Source organism: Hemitrygon akajei, chromosome 10 (genome assembly GCF_048418815.1).
Source record: "Hemitrygon akajei chromosome 10, sHemAka1.3, whole genome shotgun sequence".
Lineage (NCBI taxonomy): Eukaryota > Metazoa > Chordata > Chondrichthyes > Myliobatiformes > Dasyatidae > Hemitrygon > Hemitrygon akajei.
This window is the reverse complement of record NC_133133.1, coordinates 142,236,538-142,255,187: the sequence shown is the minus strand read 5'-3', so window position 1 is coordinate 142,255,187 and position 18,650 is coordinate 142,236,538. Positions and strand designations below refer to the sequence as shown.

Here is an 18,650-nt window from a genome sequence, read left to right as displayed (position 1 = left end):
TATTTTGTTTTAAGACCCTCTTCTGGCACTTAAACAGCTAAAACAGATAAAGGAATTAAAACCCGAAAAAGTATTTGTTGTCCTGAGTGTGTACTTTTCCCCAGGTCATGGGTTAATGGACCATATTTTTCCCCAGGTCACAACATAATTTTATGTACTTCTATCGGATTGCTTCAGCCAGCTCCACCATAGGCAAAGCCTCCTCACCATCCAGAACATTTTCAAACGGCAGTGCCTTAGGAGTTATTAAGGACTAGGGCGTGCCCTCTTCTCATTACTACTACCAGGGAGGGGCTCAGGACTATGAAGACCCATACACAACATTTTAGGAACAGCTTCTTCCCCGCGATCATTGGTCCATGAACCCATGAGCACCACGTCACGACTTCTCTTTCGCATTATTTATTTATTTATTATTTTAACTTACAGTGATTTTTTGTTTTGCAATGTACTGCTGCCACAAAGCAGTAGATTTTGCGTCATCTGTCAGTAGTAATAAACCTGAATCTGATTCACTCAGCCTTCAATGCTCGAATGAAAGCATTCCAAGATTATCCAACCTCTACTTATAGTTGATGATCTCCAAACTAGGCAATATCCCAGTAAACCTCTTATGCCCTCCCTCCAAACCCTCTACAGTGATGACCAGAACAGCATATAATACTCCAAATGTGAACTAACAAAAGTTTTATTCAGCTGCAATATCATTTCCCAACTTGTACACTCAACGCTCCAATCAACCACACTAGGATTTGCAGTATTTCTGAGCTTACTAGGAATAATTTTTGAAGTAAGTCTCTATACTTCTTCAGATAATTCCTGAGAGTTACAATGCTCCATGTAACTAAATATCTCTTCATCTCTGTTCTAAAGGTCATGCTCTTACCTTGACACATTAGTCCCTAATTCTACACTCTCGAGACGGAGCAAACGGCCTTTGGCATTTACCCTAACTTGGCTTGCAAGACTGATTCAGTAATTTTATATATGGGTTGAGTTGGCTGTTTTATGCCAAGAGTTTAGAAGATTGAAAAGTGATCGTACTGACACATTCTGTGAGGAATCAACAAGGTAGACATCAAGATACATTAAGCAGGAGATTCTCTGGATAAAGTTAAGCTATCAGAATTTGAGGGGAGGAAAAGTCTTTTAAGTCTTTGAAGATGTTTACTTCAGAGGTTCGCACCCAGACATTAAAAGAATTAGAGGATATAGTGTTCAGGAGAAAAGTGGTCTTGGGCATGCAGTCAATAATGACCTTGTTGACTGAGGAGCTGGCAAATCTGGCTGTATGGCCTGTGCCTTTTATCTTCCACACTCTTACAATAGCTTGAGGTATCTTTGTCAATTAACCATGATCATATGCTTTTGAACTGAGATCAACAGGATGCCTTTATTTTATCATTCCCAAGAGAAATGATTTTCAAACCATCACAGGGATCCTATATCTCCCCATCTGAAATCAGCTGGCTTATCAAAAGGCCAAGACTGAGCAGGAAAAATCATAATTCATAAGTATAACATTTCCTCATTAATGATATTCCTTTATAATTATTACAATTTCTTTGAATCAATCTACTAAAGGCATCTTAAATAGCATTTTTAAAAATTCATCTTTTGGGATCTGGGTGAATTTACCAGCATTGCCAAGTTACTTTGAGAGGCTTTAGTGTGTTGGAGATTGGAGCTTTTGTCAATTTAGTCTTAATACTTTGAAAACAATGTTGCAATATGAAATCTACATCAGGCATGAGAAGGAAAATGCAGCTCCTGTGCAAAAAGCAGAACTCACACTGGTGACATTTCAGACCTTAGGCTCCAGAATTACAAAATATTTCAGATGAACACCTATAATGACGAACATGACTAGCCTTAGGCCTAAAATTTAAATTGATTTCCATTTCACAATAGGTGCTACCTACCTTGCTCAGAATTTCCAGTCTTTTTCTAACGTTGCATTTAAATTCCAGGTTCTATCATATTTCAGTTTGTGTGGCTCAGTTCCAGATGAAGCTCAAATCAAATGCAGATTAGAAAAGCTTCCAGATTTGCAACTAGTTATACGATTTCAAAATCCCAGCTAGTGGAACTCTGTGAGGTGGGGGAGGCAGGGCATTAAACATTTGATTGTGTGGGCATCTGCAGTCTAGAGAAATGTTGTGTCTGTGCAACTACATATCAATAAAGTTTAAAAAGCACACACTTGGGAAGTGGCTTTAATTGACGCTGCAGAGAGCGAGGGAGAGAGCAATGCGCATGTGTAGACAACAGATCCACACCTAGTGCTAAGGGAAGTTATTGCTCTAAAATAAATAGATCCATACATTTCACTTCCTTTAGATTATCACAACATAAAACTGTATATGTACAAACATTCAATTTCTTTTCATAAACCATATTCCAAATAAACATGCCTTCACAATTACGGTCCATAACTAACATCACTATACTGAAGATTCAGTCTTTTGGGTGGTGCTCTGTCTCTTTCAGGATAGCGCCTCTGGACCTGAAGAGTAGCATCAGGTTTGGCAGGCATCTTGATAATGATAACATTCTCGTAACACCTCTGGACCTATGGAGTGGTATCAGGTTTGGTAGGTGTCTTGTACAACGCAACATTCTTGGTTTCCGGTGTCACATTGTAGTCAGTGACAACATCACTGAGAGGCTGTAATGTGTCCATCTTGTTGCATGTAATCGATTGGGTGGTTTCTTCGGTTGAGCATCCAATATCTGGTCCACATGACGTCTCCATGTTTGATCTCCAACATGGATGTATATGAATTTCAGTAAGGCATTTGATAAGGTTCCCAATGCAAGTCTGCTTCAGAAAATAAGGAGGTAATGGATCCAAAGAGACTCTGCTTTGTGGATCCAGAAATGGCTTGCCCGCAGAAGGCAAAGAGGGGTTATAGATGATTCATATTCTGCATGGAGGTCGGTGACCACTGGTGTTCCGCAGGGATCTCTTCTGGGATCTCTCCTCTCTGTGATTTTTATAAATGACCTGGATGAAGATGTAGAAGGGTGGGTAGTAAGTTTGCTGATGACATAAAGGTTGGGGGTGTTGTGGATAGTCTGGAGGGTTGTCAGAAGTTGTCAGCAGGACATCAATAGAATGCAGAACTGGGCTGAGGAGTGGCAGATGGACTTCAACCCAGTTAAGTGTGTAATGGTTCTTCTGGTAGGTCAAATTTGAAGACAAAATACAATATTAATGGTAAGACTCTTGGTAGTGTGCAGGATCTGAGAGATCTTGGGGTCCATGTCCATAGGACACTCAAAGCTGCTGTGCAGGTTGACAATGTTGCTAAGAAGGCATATGGTGTGTTGGCATTCATCAACCATAGGATTGAGTTCAAGAGCCATGAGATAATGTTACAGCTATATAAGACCTTGGTCAGACCCCACTTGGAGTACTGTGTTCAGTTCTGGTCACCTCACTACAGGAAGGATGTGGATACTATACAGAGTGTGCAGAGGAGATTTACAATGATGTTGCCTAGATTGGAGGGTGTACCTTACGAGAATAGGTCGAATGAACTTGGCCTTTTCTCCCTGGAGCGACAGAGAATGAAAGGTGACCAGACAGAGGTGTATAAGATAATGAGGTGCATTGATTGAGTGGATAGCCAGAGGCTTTTTCCCAGGGCTGAAATAGCTAACGTGAGGGGGCATAGTTCAAAGGTGCTTAGTTCAAAGGGTACTGAGGCAATGTCAGGGTTAGGTTTTTCACACAGAGAGTTGTGGGTGCATGGAGTACACTGCCGGTGGTGGTGGTAGAAGCGGATACAGTCGGGTTTTTTAAGATGGAGCTTAGAGAACTAGAGGACAATGCGCTAGGGTAATTCTAGGCAGTTTCTAGAGAAGGTTACATGGTTGGCACAACATTGTGGGCCGAAGGGCCTGTAATGTGCTGTAGATTTCTATGTTCTATGTTCTATCCACTGTGTACATCAGTGGTCCAGTTCTTGTAGTTATCCTACTGGGTGTCCACTTGTCTTCTCGGTAATCATCCGCTAGGACTTCCGGTCCAACCTTGAACCTCCTTGCTGATTCACTTAGCAACTGGTTGAACTGTTTATTCTGCATAGATCTGGTTTCAGGAGGTCTGTGCAAGATCTCAGATTCCTGTTCATGAACAGCTTTATAGGTGTTTGATCTGTCATCGTATTGTTATGAATGTGAAGCAACTCTGAGGGGCCGAAGGGTACAAAGTCGCCCCCTCCTTTTTGAGAATCGCAAGATCGCTATTAATCTGAGTCTGGATTGGTGTCAGAAGTAGTAACCAGGCTGAAAGGACAATGGCTTGTTAACACGGTGCCTGCGAATCAATTACAGGTCGATTTGGAACGTAAAGGTGCCCCACGCGCTATTGTTATTCAAGAGTGTGCTGTGAAGAGGCAGAATTTGAAATGCTGTTTGGACAAAGAGGGATCGCTTGCAGATTTTAAACTGAAAGCCAATAGAATGAAGGGTCCTGAAGATAAAACTAACGACTTGCTTAAAAACAAAGAATTGTGTGGAAATTCAACCAATGGGCTACGTTTGGAAAACATTATTGATAAAATAACTCCTATGAAAGGTGCATGCAAAAGCCTATTCCACACTGGTATACAAGCTAACCACGTGGGAGTTAACTGGAAAAGGGGCGAGGGTTGACGGGATGCCACTTTAAATAACAGGATCCGGTTTTAAGGGATTTCGACAAAGCATGTAACTAATAAAGACAACCCCATGGAAGATTGACTGTTAAGTTTGAAAGTAAAATAAAGATTAGTATTTGCATGAAATTTTGTAATATACATGAAAGCTAAGATCACAACTCTTTAGTTTTGTTTTGCTGAAGAAAAGGAATAAAAATAGGTGGTTATTAAATTGGAGTCTGATGCTACAATAATTTATTAACGTACAAGATATTAAGATATTAAAGGAAGTGACAATGTAATTGCTAACTGTTTAGATGCTGAATTGAAAGCATAACTGTATTACTCTGTAGTGAAAAAAAAACTCTTTTGTATTGTGTTAGATTCTGAAATCCTGTAAGACTCTGTATTAATTAATTTTTACCTGTGGCAAAAATCTTAGAAGGAAGGGGGTGTTATGAATGTGAAGCAACTCTGAGGGGCCAAAGGGTACAAAGTCGCCCCCTCCTTTTTGAGAATCGCAAGATCGCTATTAGTTCGGGTCTGGGACCCAGGAAATGAGAGAGAGACGTCCAGAATACACAAGGTTTGGAATGTGTCCTGACCTCAGTGAAACAGAACCACTGATAATGGCCATTGTCTCTTGGAGACGGAATTGTGTATTGAGTACTGTACTATTCATTGAAACCCCTCAGGGGACAACCAGAGTGGTCTGGTTGAGGGATTGCATCATCCCAACCTGATTGACATCTGAGACCCCGTGAGTAAGGATAAAAGAAGGGTCTGGGGAACAACCCTTTTAGACACACCAGGAGAAACGCTGGAAATCCCGTGATAGCGTTTAATAGCGAAAGCCGGTGAGAGCTCGTGTGCGTCCTCCCTTGCCAGGGCGGCGGGCTCATCACGGAAGAACGGTTTAGCTAAAGGAGAGGCCACAAGTGAAAGGCCACGACAACGAGACTCCTGATGGATCGAAATCATAAAAGGAAAGCCGACAAGTTTTTCTCCAAATCTCTCTCTCTCTCTCCAACCATTGCAACACAGCGGTCCCCAACGGCTGCAGCCTGCATGAACTGAGTGAACTTTATATTTCCACCGGACAATACATTATCCCCTAGACAACGATAGAGCTTATTTCTTATTGATTATTATTATACCCACACTTTTAGATTTAGTATTGACGACGTATATTATCTGTATATTTGCATTGATATTATTTTTGTGTATTTTTACTAATAAATACTGTTAAAAATAGTATCATCAGACTTCAACGGACGTCTCCATCTTTGCTGGTAAGTGACCCAGTTACGGGGTTCGTAACAGTATGAATAGAGTTCGATACACAAAATGGAAGTTGTCCACACTGTGCTATAGAGAAATGTCCTCCCTGTCCTCAGCTCTAATGGACTTCTTGAATGTTTGGATAAACCTTTCAGCTAATCCATTCATGGGGAGGAGCTGACATGAAATGTCTGATGCCATTCTTCTTTATGTATAGTCTGAATCCATCTGATGTGTATTGTGGTACGTGGTCACTCACTATTTGTTCTGGTAGGCCATTTCTGGCAAAGATAGTCCTCAGAGCAGAAAAAGACTTTTCTGAGGCGGTTGACTTTATTGATATAACCTCCAGCCACTTTGAATGAGCATCTACAGCAATCGGAAACATGGAGTCCATGAATGGCCCAGCAAAGTCAATATATATTCTTTGCCTTGGTGTTGACAGCCATTCCCATGGGTATGATGTTGCCTGTGGGGGTGCATTTTGAACTTTTTGGCATTCTGAACAGCCTTTGGTCAAGTTTTCAATCTGTTTATCTATTCCTGGCCACCACACGTAGCTCTGTGTGGGACTCTTCATTTTGACTGTACCGAGGTGTCCTTCATGCAAGTTCTCTAACACTCTGGTGTGCAGTTTAGAGCTTACCACAACACGACACCCACACATCAGTGTTCTCGCTGAGATCTCTGCAAACATAGTGTTACCATGAGCTGGCCATCCTTGCATGGCGATTTCATAGACTTTTGACAATGTCAGGTCTTTCCTTGCTTCTCTTCGTATTTCTGAATTTGGTACTGGTAACCGGTCCTCCAATGCTGTGTGGAAAATTTCTGCTGGGTCACAGTATGAGGACTTTTCTTCTTCAGTTGCCAACAGTGGAAGATGTGACAAGTTGTCAGCGTAGCTGTGTTGTTTGGTACCCTTGAGCTCTATGTTATAAGAGTGGTCTCCTAGGAACAGTGCCGAATGTTGTAACTTGGTAGCAGTCATCACTAGAATTCCCTTCCTGGGATTGAAAATGGACACAAGGGGCTGATGATCTGTCACTAGAGTAACCTTTTGTCTGTAGAGGTACTGGTGGAACTACTTTACTCCCCATACCAGACTAAGGGCCTCTCGGTTGATCAATGAATAGTTATGTTCTGCATTCGTCAGTGATCTTGCAATCAGGTGTTCAGATCCATCTTTCCCAGTGAATGACAATGCCATAATGCTGTAAGGGCATGCATCACATGCCAGTCTGAAAGGCAGCGAGAAGTCATAATGGCTGAGCAGTTCATCTAATACTATTAGTCTCTGTTTCCTTGAATGCTCTTTCACATCTTTCTGACCCACTTTGCTCCTCTCTGCAACACTGCGTTCAATGGGTGCAGCACAGTAGCGATATTTGGGAGAAACCGCTGGTAAAAGTTTACATGGCCCAAGTATGACCTGAGTTGTGACACACTTTCTGGTTTGGGTGCCTGTAGCACTGCTTCAGTCTTCACTTGTGACTGATGTAAGCCATGCTTGTCAATGGCATGTCCGCAATATGAGATTTCATTCTTGAAAAACTCGCATTTCTCTCTCTTTCCGCAGAGATCATACTCACTCAGCCTGGTAAGGACTTTACCAAGGTTCTGGAGGTGTTCTTCATCATTCTTGTCAGTCACGATGATGTCATCAAGGTAACATTGTACTCCTGGGATATCTTGGAGCACTTGATCCATTGCTCTTTGCTAAATTGCTGAGGCTAATGTGACGCCAAGGACAAAATGATTGTACTGGAACAGTCCTTTGTGAGTGTTGATCATGAGGATCTTCCTGTTTGACTCTTCAATCTCCATTTGTAGATAGGCATGTGACAAGTCAATCTTTGAAAACTTCTCCCCACCTGCCAAAGATGCAAAAATGTTTTCTCATATTCTTCCAAGATGGAGGCATGATGCAGTTTGCAGCGGCCACTCCGGAGCTGATTATCTGTTATTTGTGAAATGGGGTGCCGTGTGCAATCATAATCGATTGAAAATGGATGTGGCAGCACGGAGGAACATCAGGAAATCTCCAGGAAGACCTTCTTCATTGCTGCTGCTGCTGTGAGGTCCGGGTCTCTGCTGGGAAGAATAGGTCCCCAGTCCTCGGGGTCGCATTGCCAGTGGCCGTTGGCGGGGGCATCTTAATACGCTCGGCAGAGGATGGTGCTTGGAGAAGCTGTGCCGGAGGGGATGGTCGTCAGCTCGGAGTTTCGACGGACTCAGAGTCCGCTGCAGTCAGGTCGCTTTCGGTGTGTGCTGCATCTGTGAGGCTGAGTCGGGCAGCGCCGTGGAAGTCCATAGTGGGGGTATTCCCTTCTGCCGCCTGCATGGGATGGCGAGTCTGTCAGGACCCTGCTGACTTGTGGAAACTGTGTGGTGATTTCTTTTGAACTTATAGTCCTTCAACATCTTTGGACTATTTTTACTGTGCCCATGGTCTGTTTTTTATCAATTATGCTATTGTTTGCACTGTTGTAACTATATGTTGTAACTATGTGGTTTTGTGCAGGTCTTGTAGCTTTAGTTTTTGGTCTTGTTTTTGTCTGGTGGGATTGGAGCTCCTTTCCGGGGAACGCGCTAGACGGTAGCGCGATATTAATACGCAGCAGCCTCTCCGGACTCTGGATTGGGGATTGCCAAACGTTATGTGGATTTTCTAGTGTAGTTTGTTTTGTCGTATACTTTTGTGATATCATTCTGGAGGAAGGTTGTCTCATTTTTTAACTGCATTGCATTTGTGGTTTCTAAATGACAAATAAACTGAATCTGAATCTATTCATGGCAGGAGATACACAGTATGCAGCACTGGCTTGATGCTCACTTTGAAATCCTCACATCTGTGAATAGCTCCAGCTTTCCCTTCCTTGATCACCGGGACAATGGGTGTGGCGCAGTTGCTCCACTCAACCTTGGAGAGAATTCTAGATGCCTCCAAGCTCTGCAGTTCAGCATCCATTTTAGGACGTAGTGCATTAGGCACTGGATGCACTTTATGGAACCTTGGTGTTGCTGCTGCATCCAGTTCAATTCTGGCCTTCATGCCTTTGAGTTTACCAATTCCTTCTCAAACACCTTCTCATTAGCAATGAGCAGCTGTGCTTGTTGATGCCACATTGAGAGCTTTGATTGAGTGCCAGTCAAGTTCGTTTTTTCTCAACCATTCACGTCCAAAGAGTTCTGGCCCTCCACTTTTCAAACAGCTGTGTTTGGCCTCCGTACATCGCATTCACTTACAGTTTGCCTTTGGCAGACACTTTTTCACCTGTGTAGGTCTTCTTGAACGGCATCTTAGAAAACAGTCTGTTGTAGTCAGCTTCTGAAATTATAGACAATGCTGACCCTGTATCCAGCTCCATTTTCAGTTTTACTCCAGACACATCTATTGCAATCCATATGATTTTGTGATCTGCTTCAGTAATACTATCCAGTTCTAGACATGATAGCTCACCTTTGTCAGACTCTGCATTGTCGGATTCTGTTTTATATTCAATCACTTTTTGCATTTGCTTAGGTTTCTGTTTGAAGCTTTTCACTCGATTGTGCTTTTTATCCATTTTGCACACCCTCTCTGTGACCTTGTCTGTGACACTTTCAGCGAACATTTTCTTTGAACCAACAGTTGTTTGGATCACGGGAGGATTTGGCACATCAATAACATGTTTGGCTTTTTGCAGCATTTAGGGAAATTTTGTGCATTTCACATTCTAAGCTCTCTTTCTGTAGTTCCTCCACATCTTTTGCTGCAATTCTAATGATATTGCAATGGTCAATGCGTGTTAGGTTAGGTCTGTTTCTGAAAGTAGTCTCTGCTGAGAGCTTTGACTATGCACGCCACATACAAGCCTATCCCTTATCAGGAAGTCTATCTCGAAAGTCACAATGCTGGGAAAGTTTGCGCAGTTCTGCATTGTACTCAGAAAAGCTTTAATCCTCTCACTGGTTCCTTTTGTAAAATCTAAATCTCTCAATTACTAGCTGTTTAGGGCTGAAGTGATTTTGTAAATGTGCAACAATTTCATCAAACATCATGCTTGCTGGCTTTTCAGGGGTTACTAAGTTGTGTAAGAAACTGTATGTTCTTGCACCCATTAAGCTGAGAAGTTTGAGGGCTTTCTTTTTCTCAACCATATTGTTCGCCTTACAATAAAATTCACCTGTCTTGCTATACAAATCCCAGCTTTCAATAGCGTTATCAAGTTTGTCAACTTTCCCGACTGAAATCATCATCATTTTATTTTCACTGTATATTTGCTAGTTACGTCTTTCACTGTGAACTCTGCACTAATGCTCACTCATCCCTCTGTTAATGTCTGTGACAGCGTACTCCACACTGTTTAAGTCTTCCCCTTCACTGTTTTGTCCCATAACTGTCAGAGCAGTTGGTGATATTCTCTGATGTTCAGGTTCATAATCGCCAGCAATTTGCTGTGTCTGTGCAACTACATATCGATTAAATAAAAAGTCACGCACACGGGAAGTGGCTTTAACTGATGTATTCATACTGCAGCAAGAGAGAGCAGTACACAAATGTAGGCAACATATCCACATGTAGTGCTAAGAGGAGTCATAGCTCTACAAGAAAGACTCAGATGCTTTATGCCAGCTTATGTTTCCTGCTACCACAGAGATTCATATGCCTACCCAGTGCTGTGGAAGTTAAAAGGGAAAGATCTGTAATCTTCCCAATTCTTCAGTCTAAGACAGCAGGAACAAGTGCCTCAGCTTCCTGGGCAACACACTAAAGAAAGGAATATCAAGCAACTGATGTGAAAATCACTCTCGGATGTTTTGTAACCAGAGGTACCCAGTCGAATTTCTGGAACGTCAAAATTTAATGCAGATGCCTGAAAAAGTGTCCAGCTACAAAATCGGGTGCGTTGTGATGAAAAAAGCACCCCATCACAAGTCTTTTTGGCTCTTATATCCAATACAGGTGTTTCTAATATTCACCAGTTTGCTTCCTTTTTTTTCCATTTCCGACACTAGAAGATCTCTTTATTGTCAGGGATGAGTTTCATACACTGTGGTTTATTCTGGAAATAATTTTGTTTTGGAGACACAGGGCGGTGGTATCTTCCTCTTGCAAGTCGTAGAAGATCTGATAGACCTCCAATGTTCCTTATTGCTACACCTGTGAGAAGTCCATCTGAGTGCAGCTGCTTACAGACCATGTTCGGGAACTGGGCTACGACTCATTTGAGAAAATGAGGGGTTGATAGATAGGAGCTTTAGGGATGCAGTCACACCGAGGCGGCAGGGATCAGGTAGCTGAGTGACTGTCAGGAGAGGGAAAGGCCATAGGCATACAGTGCTAAGTACTCCTGTGGCCCTCAATAAGCATACCATTTTGAATACGGTTTGTGGAGAGAATTGACTCCCCGAGGAAAGCCACAGAGACCAGGTCTCTGGCACTGAGTCCGTTTGTGTGGCTTAAAAGGGAAGGGAGAGAAGAGCAGAGTGTTTGTGATAGGGGATTCAATAGACGGGGGAACCAACAGGAGATTCTGTGGATGTGAAAGAGATTCCAGGATGATATGTTGCCTCCCACCCTGGGTCAGGAATATCTCAGACTGGGTCCACAGCATTCTGAAGGGGGCAGGCTGAACAGCTAGAAGTCAAGGTACACATTGATACCAACAATACAGGGAGGAAAAGGGATGGGGTCCTGGGAGGTAGGTAGGAAGCTGAAAAACAGGACCTTGAGAGTAGTAATCTTTTTTATCACTAATTTTTATAGCAACACCAACAAATTACATTCAATACAACCAGTTGCCAATTACATTTGGCTGTTTAACCTAGCCACCCCCAACCCTCATCCCCATCCCCCTCTCCACCTGTACCCCCCCCCTCTACCCCTCTCTCTCCCCCCCCCCACCAACCAACTGAATAGTAGTGCATACACAGACAGAGCATTCCTATTTTAACAGAAGATCTTTTAAGTTAGATATCAAATTTGTCCACATTAAGATTGTGTTTGGTCGTGCATCATTTAGTCTTACTGATGATAGTTCCAGGTACGAAATGTCCAAAAAGCTCTGAAGCCAGTGAGTACTTGAAATATCATGGGGAGGTTTCCAACGCTGGACTACAACCTTCTTAGCTGCAGTCAGGCCTGTCAGCCAGACTTTGCGTGTTTTTTCCATAAGGGAAAGGTGGGAGTCATCATTTGGAAGAGACAGTAGTAATCTTTTGATTGCTGCTTTTGTCACACATCATTGAGTGCAATAATAGGATGATATGGCAGATGAATGTATGGCTGAAGCATGGATGCCGGTGACAGGGTTGGAGGTCACTGGGATCTTTTCTGGGGAGGGTTACAACCCGTACAAAGGAAATGGGTTATATCTGAACTTGAGATGGATCAGTATCCTTGCAGGCTGGATTGCTAAAGCTGTTGGAGTGGGTTGAGATTAAATTAATTTGGCGAGAGGGGTGGGAACTAGAGTGATAAGTTAGAGGATGAGGCAGTTGGTGTAGAGGTAGATTCAAAGTGTAAGACACTATGAGGAAGGATGTGCAGTTGATAGGGCAAAATTGCAGTCGGATGGGTTGAAATGTGTCTATTTTAATACAAGAAATATCAGGACAAGGATGATGAACTTAGAGCAGTGGTAAGTACATGGTACAGTGGGTCTATGTACCTATGTACATGGGTCTATGTTGCTATGGTCATTATAGAGACTTGGCTGTTACAAGGGTGGGGATAGCTGCTGGATGTCCTGTGGTTTAGATGTTTCCTCTGTTCAAGAGAGGTAATAGGCATAATCCTAGGAATTATTGACCAGTGTGTCTTACATTGGTGGTGGGTAAACTACCGGATAGGATCCTTGGAGATTAGATTCACAAGCATTTGGAGCAAGCCTGGTCTGATTAGGGTCAGTCAGCATGGCGAAGTGAGGAACAGGTCATGCCTCAAGAGCCTAGTTGCGTTCCTTGAGGAAGTGACAAAACAAATAAATAAAGGTAGAGTTGTGGATGTGGTGTACGTGGATTTAGTGAGGCATTTGACAAGGTTCCCTATGGTCGGCTCATGCAGGAAGTGAAGAGGCGGGCGATCCAAGGACACTTGTCTTTGTGGATCCTGATTGGCTTGCTCACAGAAAGCAAAGGGTGGTAGTAGATGGAGCATGCTCTGCCTGGAGGTCAGTAACAGGGATCTGTTCTGGGACTTCTGTCCTTTGTGATTTGTATAAATGACTTAGATGAGAAACTAGAGGGATCAGTTAGTACATTTGCATATGGGATGAAGATTGGTGGTGCTATAAATAGTGTAGAAGTTTGTCGTAGGTTACAACAGGACATTGATAGGATACAGAGCAGGGCTGAAAGGTGGCAGATAGAGTTGACCTTGAAGGCAGAGTACAGGGTTAGTGGCAGGATTCTTAGCAGTGTGAAGAAAAAGAGTGATATTGGGGTCCATATCTATAGATCCCTCAAAATTGTCTTGGAAGTTGATAGGGTAGTTAAGAAGGTGTATATTATATTGGCCTTCATTAGTTGGGGGATTAAGTTCAAGAGCCATGAGGTAATGTTGCAGCTCTATAAAAACCTGACTAGAACACATTTGGAGTGTTGTGTTCAGCACTGGTTGTCTCTTTATAGAAAGAACGTGAAACTTTAGAGAGGGTGCAGGGATTTACCAGAATGCTGCCTAGATTAGAGGGCATGTGTTATGAAGAAAAGTTGAACAAGCTAGGCTTCTCTTAGGAGCGAAGAAGGATGGGAGGAAGCTTGATAGATGTGTACAAGATGATAAGAGGGATAGTGTGGACAGCCAGCACCTTTTTCCATGGTGGAAGTGGCTAACATGAGAGGGTGTAATTTTAAGGTGATTGGAGGAAAGAATAGGTGGGATATCCGTGGTAGTGTTTTTTTTTTACACAAAGGAAGTTCTGGGTGCATGGAACAAGCTGGCTAGAGAAAAATACATTGGGGACATGTATAGGCTCCTAGATAGGCACAAAGATAAAAGAAAAATGCAGGGCTATGTGGGAGAGAAGTGTTAGAATGACCTTGGAGGAGGTTAAAAGGTCAGCACAATATTGTGGGCTGAAGGGCCTGTACAGTTCTTTGTTCTATGTCTATGACACAGTAACTCATCTGGAGATTGTCCCAGGAAAATGGGAATGTAACATCACTTGCTGTGATCTGAAGATAATTCTCAACTCACCAGACCACTGACAATATTAATCCATTACTGGTGTCTCTTGGGAGAGACCAGACACATTAAAAGAAGTAGCTACAGAAACTGACTTGCCATTTCCTATTTCAACTCAACTTGTAGAGAATCATACAATTACTACAGGAAGGAAAGGAGCCATTACTGAGTTTGTGTCAGCTCTATGTCAAGATCATTCCTATCAAGTGATTATCAAATTTCTTTTTGAAAGTCTCCATTAATACATATATGCAATGATTTATAAACCAGAACTACTTTAGATAAAACAGATCTTCTGCACATGCTTGTACATCACCCGAGTTTGATTCTAGACCTTGAGTAGTCTTTCTTTATTTAAACGAGTCATGATCCAAATGTCTTATCAGTACCCTCTCAAGCTCTTTGGTTCTAGGCTCAGAACAAACCTTGAGACCCATTAATTCATATTCCATTTCAGAATTTGATAAGTGGGCTAAAACTCAATTCCTCCAAATGCATCCCTCTTTTATGCGCCTTTAATACACACTTTGAAATGGAAAACAGAACCACACCTGTGCAAGCTCCCACAACATCTGGCGGCCTATGATCTCTGTCTCAGAGGCCAACATCAGAACATCTTTCCAGTGAGTGGCCCCTCGCAAGGCATCAGGCGCTGATGATGTACCTGCCAAGGTACATTCCAAGGTGATATCCTTCTGTTCTGAGGCTGTGCCCTCTAACCCTAGACTATTCCACTATGAATAGCGTATATATCCACTCTATCTGGGCCTTTCAGTATTTGGTAGGTTTCAACGGGATCCCCTCTCATTCATCTAAGCTCCAATGAATACAGGCCTACAGCCATCAAACACGCCTCATTTGTTAACCCTTTCACTTCTGGGCTAATTCTTATAAAACTCCTCTGGACACTCTTCACTGTGGCAGCTTACTCTGTTCTTCCTGAGCACTACTATGATAGATGCCCTGCTGCAGCAGATGGGAATCTGACTGTAGCAAGAAAATTTTGAAGATGTCCTTGAACATACCATCCAGTAGGTCAGCACAGATTTTCATGCCAATTCTTTGCAAACTTCTAAGGAAGTAGAGGCACTGCTGTGCTTCCTTCATAATGACAATTATGTGCTGGGCCCAGGACAGATACTCTGAAATGGTAACACTGAGGGATCTAAAGTAGTGACCCCCTCCACCTCTGATCCCCCGATGTGGACTGGCTCATGGACCTCTGGTTTTCTCCTCCTGTAGTCAATAATAAGCTCCTTGGTCTTGCTGACATTAAGTGAGAGGTTGTTGTTATGTCACCACTCAGCCAGATTTTCAATCTTCTTTCAATATGTTGATTAATTACCACCACTGATTTGGTCAGCAACACTGGTGTCAACAGCCAGCTTGAATATGGCATTGGAGCTGTGCTTAGCCTCACAGTTGTAAGTGTAAAACGAGTAGAGCAGGGGTCTAACCACACAACCTTGTGGTGCACCTGTGCTGATGGAGATCGTGGAGGAGATGTTGCTGCCAAAATGAACTGACTGGGGTTTGCAAGTGAGGAAATCAAGGATCCAGTTGCACAAGAGGTATTGGGGCCAAGGTCTTGAAGCTTATTGATTAGCTTTGAGAGGATGATGGTATCAAATGCTGATCTGTAGTCAATCAAAAGCATCCTGATGTATGCATCTTCGCTATCCGGATGCTCCAGGGTGGAGTGAAGAGCCAAAGAAATGGTATCTGCAGTTGACCTGTTGTGAAAATAGGTCACTTGTTGTGAAACTTACATCACCAGCCTCTCAAAGCACTTCATCACAAGTAGATGTAATAGATGCTGCCTGGCCTGCTGTGTTCCACCAGCATTTTGTGTGTGTTGTTTGAATTTCCAGCATCTGCAGATTTCCTCGTGAGATGTAAGTGCTAGTGGATGATAGTCATTGAGGCAGGTTACCATGTTCTTCTTAGGCAATGGTGTAACTGAAACCTACTTGAAGCAAGTGGGTACCTCAGACTGCAGAATGGAGTGGATAAAGATATCAGTGAACAGTCCAGCCAGTTGATCAGCACATGTGTTTAATACTCAGGAAGGTAGCCAATCTGTAATGGATGTTTTCTGTGGGTTCACCCTGCTGAAGAGTGCTCCCACATCAGTCTCAGAGACTGAAATCACAGCGATCTTGGGAGCTTTGGGAGTTCATGAAGGGTCTGAAATGTTTTAGATAGATAGATAGATAGATAGATACTTTATTCATCCCCATGGGGAAATTCAACTTTTTTCCAATGTCCCATACACTTGTTGTAGCAAAACTAATTACATACAATACTTAATTCAGTAAAAAAATATGATATGCATCTAAATCACTATCTCAAAAAGCATTAATAATAGCTTTTAAAAAGTTCTTAAGTCCTGGCGGTAGAATTGTAAAGCCTAATGGCATTGGGGAGTATTGACCTCTTCATCCTGTCTGAGGAGCATTGCATCGATAGTAACCTGTCGCTGAAACTGCTTCTCTGTCTCTGGATGGTGCTATGTAGAGGATGTTCAGAGTTTTCCATAATTGACCGTAGCCTACTCAGCGCCCTTCGCTCAGCTACCGATGTTAAACTCTCCAGTACTTTGCCCACGACAGAGCCCGCCTTCCTTACCAGCTTATTAAGACGTGAGGCGTCCCTCTTCTTAATGCTTCCTCCCCAACACGCCACCACAAAGAAGAGGGCGCTCTCCACAACTGACCTATAGAACATCTTCAGCATCTCACTACAGACATTGAATGACGCCAACCTTCTAAGGAAGTACAGTCGACTCTGTGCCTTCCTGCACAAGGCATCTGTGTTGGCAGTCCAGTCTAGCTTCTCGTCTAACTGTACTCCCAGATACTTGTAGGTCTTAACCTGCTCCACACATTCTCCATTAATGATCACTGGCTCCATATGAGGCCTAGATCTCCTAAAGTCCACCACCATCTCCTTGGTCTTGGTGATATTGAGACGCAGGTAGTTTGAGTTGCACCATATCACAAAGTCCTGTATCAGTTTCCTATACTCCTCCTCCTGTCCATTCCTGGTCAAACTGAGAATAGAAGGCATTGAGCTCATCTGAGAGCAAAGCTTTGTTGTCACCCATGTTGCTCAGTTTCAGTTTGTATGAGATAATAGCATTCAACCCCTACCCCACAGGTCGAGCATCATTCAGTGATTTAAGTTTGATTCAGAATTGCCACTTCACATGTGATATTTCCAGAGATCATACCTAGACCTCTTATATCTTTCTTGGTTGCCTGACCTGAATGCCACTAACCTGGCCCTCAGTAGACTCTGAATGATTTTGTGGAGAAGCACACGTCTACAACTGTTTTCATAAAGTTTGCGACCACCATCATGTATCTTCTGAAGAGTCCTTGAACATGGACCAGTCCACTGACCCGAAGCAATCCTGTAGCCACTCCGCTGCCTCCCACAACAACCACTTTTTTGTCCTTATCTCTGGAGCCTTGCTATTTAGCCTCTGCCCGTATGCAGGTATGAGGAGGACAGCCAGGTGACCAGATTTCCCAAAATGTGATCAAAGCATAGAACGGTGGGCAGTCATAATCATAATATAGCAGTGGTCAAGCGTGTTGGGACCACTGTTGCTGCAGGTGATATTTTGATGATAATTGGACAGAGATTCCTTCAAACAAGCCTGATTGAATTCCCCAGCAATGATTTGAAAGGCTTTGGGGTTGGCTGTTTCTAGCTTGTTGATGGCAGCACTCAATATCTCGAGTTTCTGGTTAACGTTGGCCTTTAGCGATATGTAAATTCCAGTCAGGATCACAGAGGGAAACTCTCTTGGAAAGTAGAACAGTCAGTACTTATTTGTTTGATGTTCCAGATTAGGGAAACAAGAGTACAAGACCACTGCATCTGAACACCACAAATAGTTTATCATAAAACACAGACCCTCACCATTTGCCTTCTCCAAATTAGCAGCCTGGTCCATCCTGTATATTGAGAAGCCCTCAGGTCTTAACAACATATCCAGCATGTCTGAAGTCAGCCACGTCTCTGTGAAACAAAGAATGCAGAAATTCCTCATTTCCCTCCAACCTTGCCTTTAGGTCTTCAGTCTTGTTCTCTAGTGACTGTACATTTGATAACACGATGCTCGGTAGAGGGAGTTTCGTTCTCTGGCATTTCAGTTTGGCTTGGAGTCTTCCCCTCCTCCCCCTCTTCTAGCTGTGCAAAAGTACTTTCATCTGCTTAAAGGTATCGCACCTGCATGCTTGAGAGTTAAGAGTGCCGAGTCCTTCAGCAGATCGTGAAGTTGCTCGTTCGTTAAGACGGTTCAAAATTATGTTACTTAAAGGAAAATTACAAGCCGCAGATTGCAGCGAGAGTAGTTTAGAAGAAGTATATTTAGAAGTTTCGTAAACTGCCCGTAACACATTACCGTGGTTCACCAGTGCCATCTTCAATAAGTTTCAATAGTACATTTAATGTCAGTGAAATGTATATAATATACATCCTGAAATTCTTTTTCTGCATAAACATCCACAAAAGCAGAGGACTGCTCCAAAGAATAAATG

At 42.8% G+C, this 18,650-nt stretch overlaps 1 protein-coding gene across 4 annotated transcripts in view; it reads left to right on the top strand.

Moving 5' to 3' along the window:
- LOC140734747 (protein shisa-like-1) overlaps window positions 1-18,650 on the top strand; it is a 176,202-nt gene that overhangs the window by 82,101 nt on the left and 75,451 nt on the right. The window lies entirely within an intron of this gene.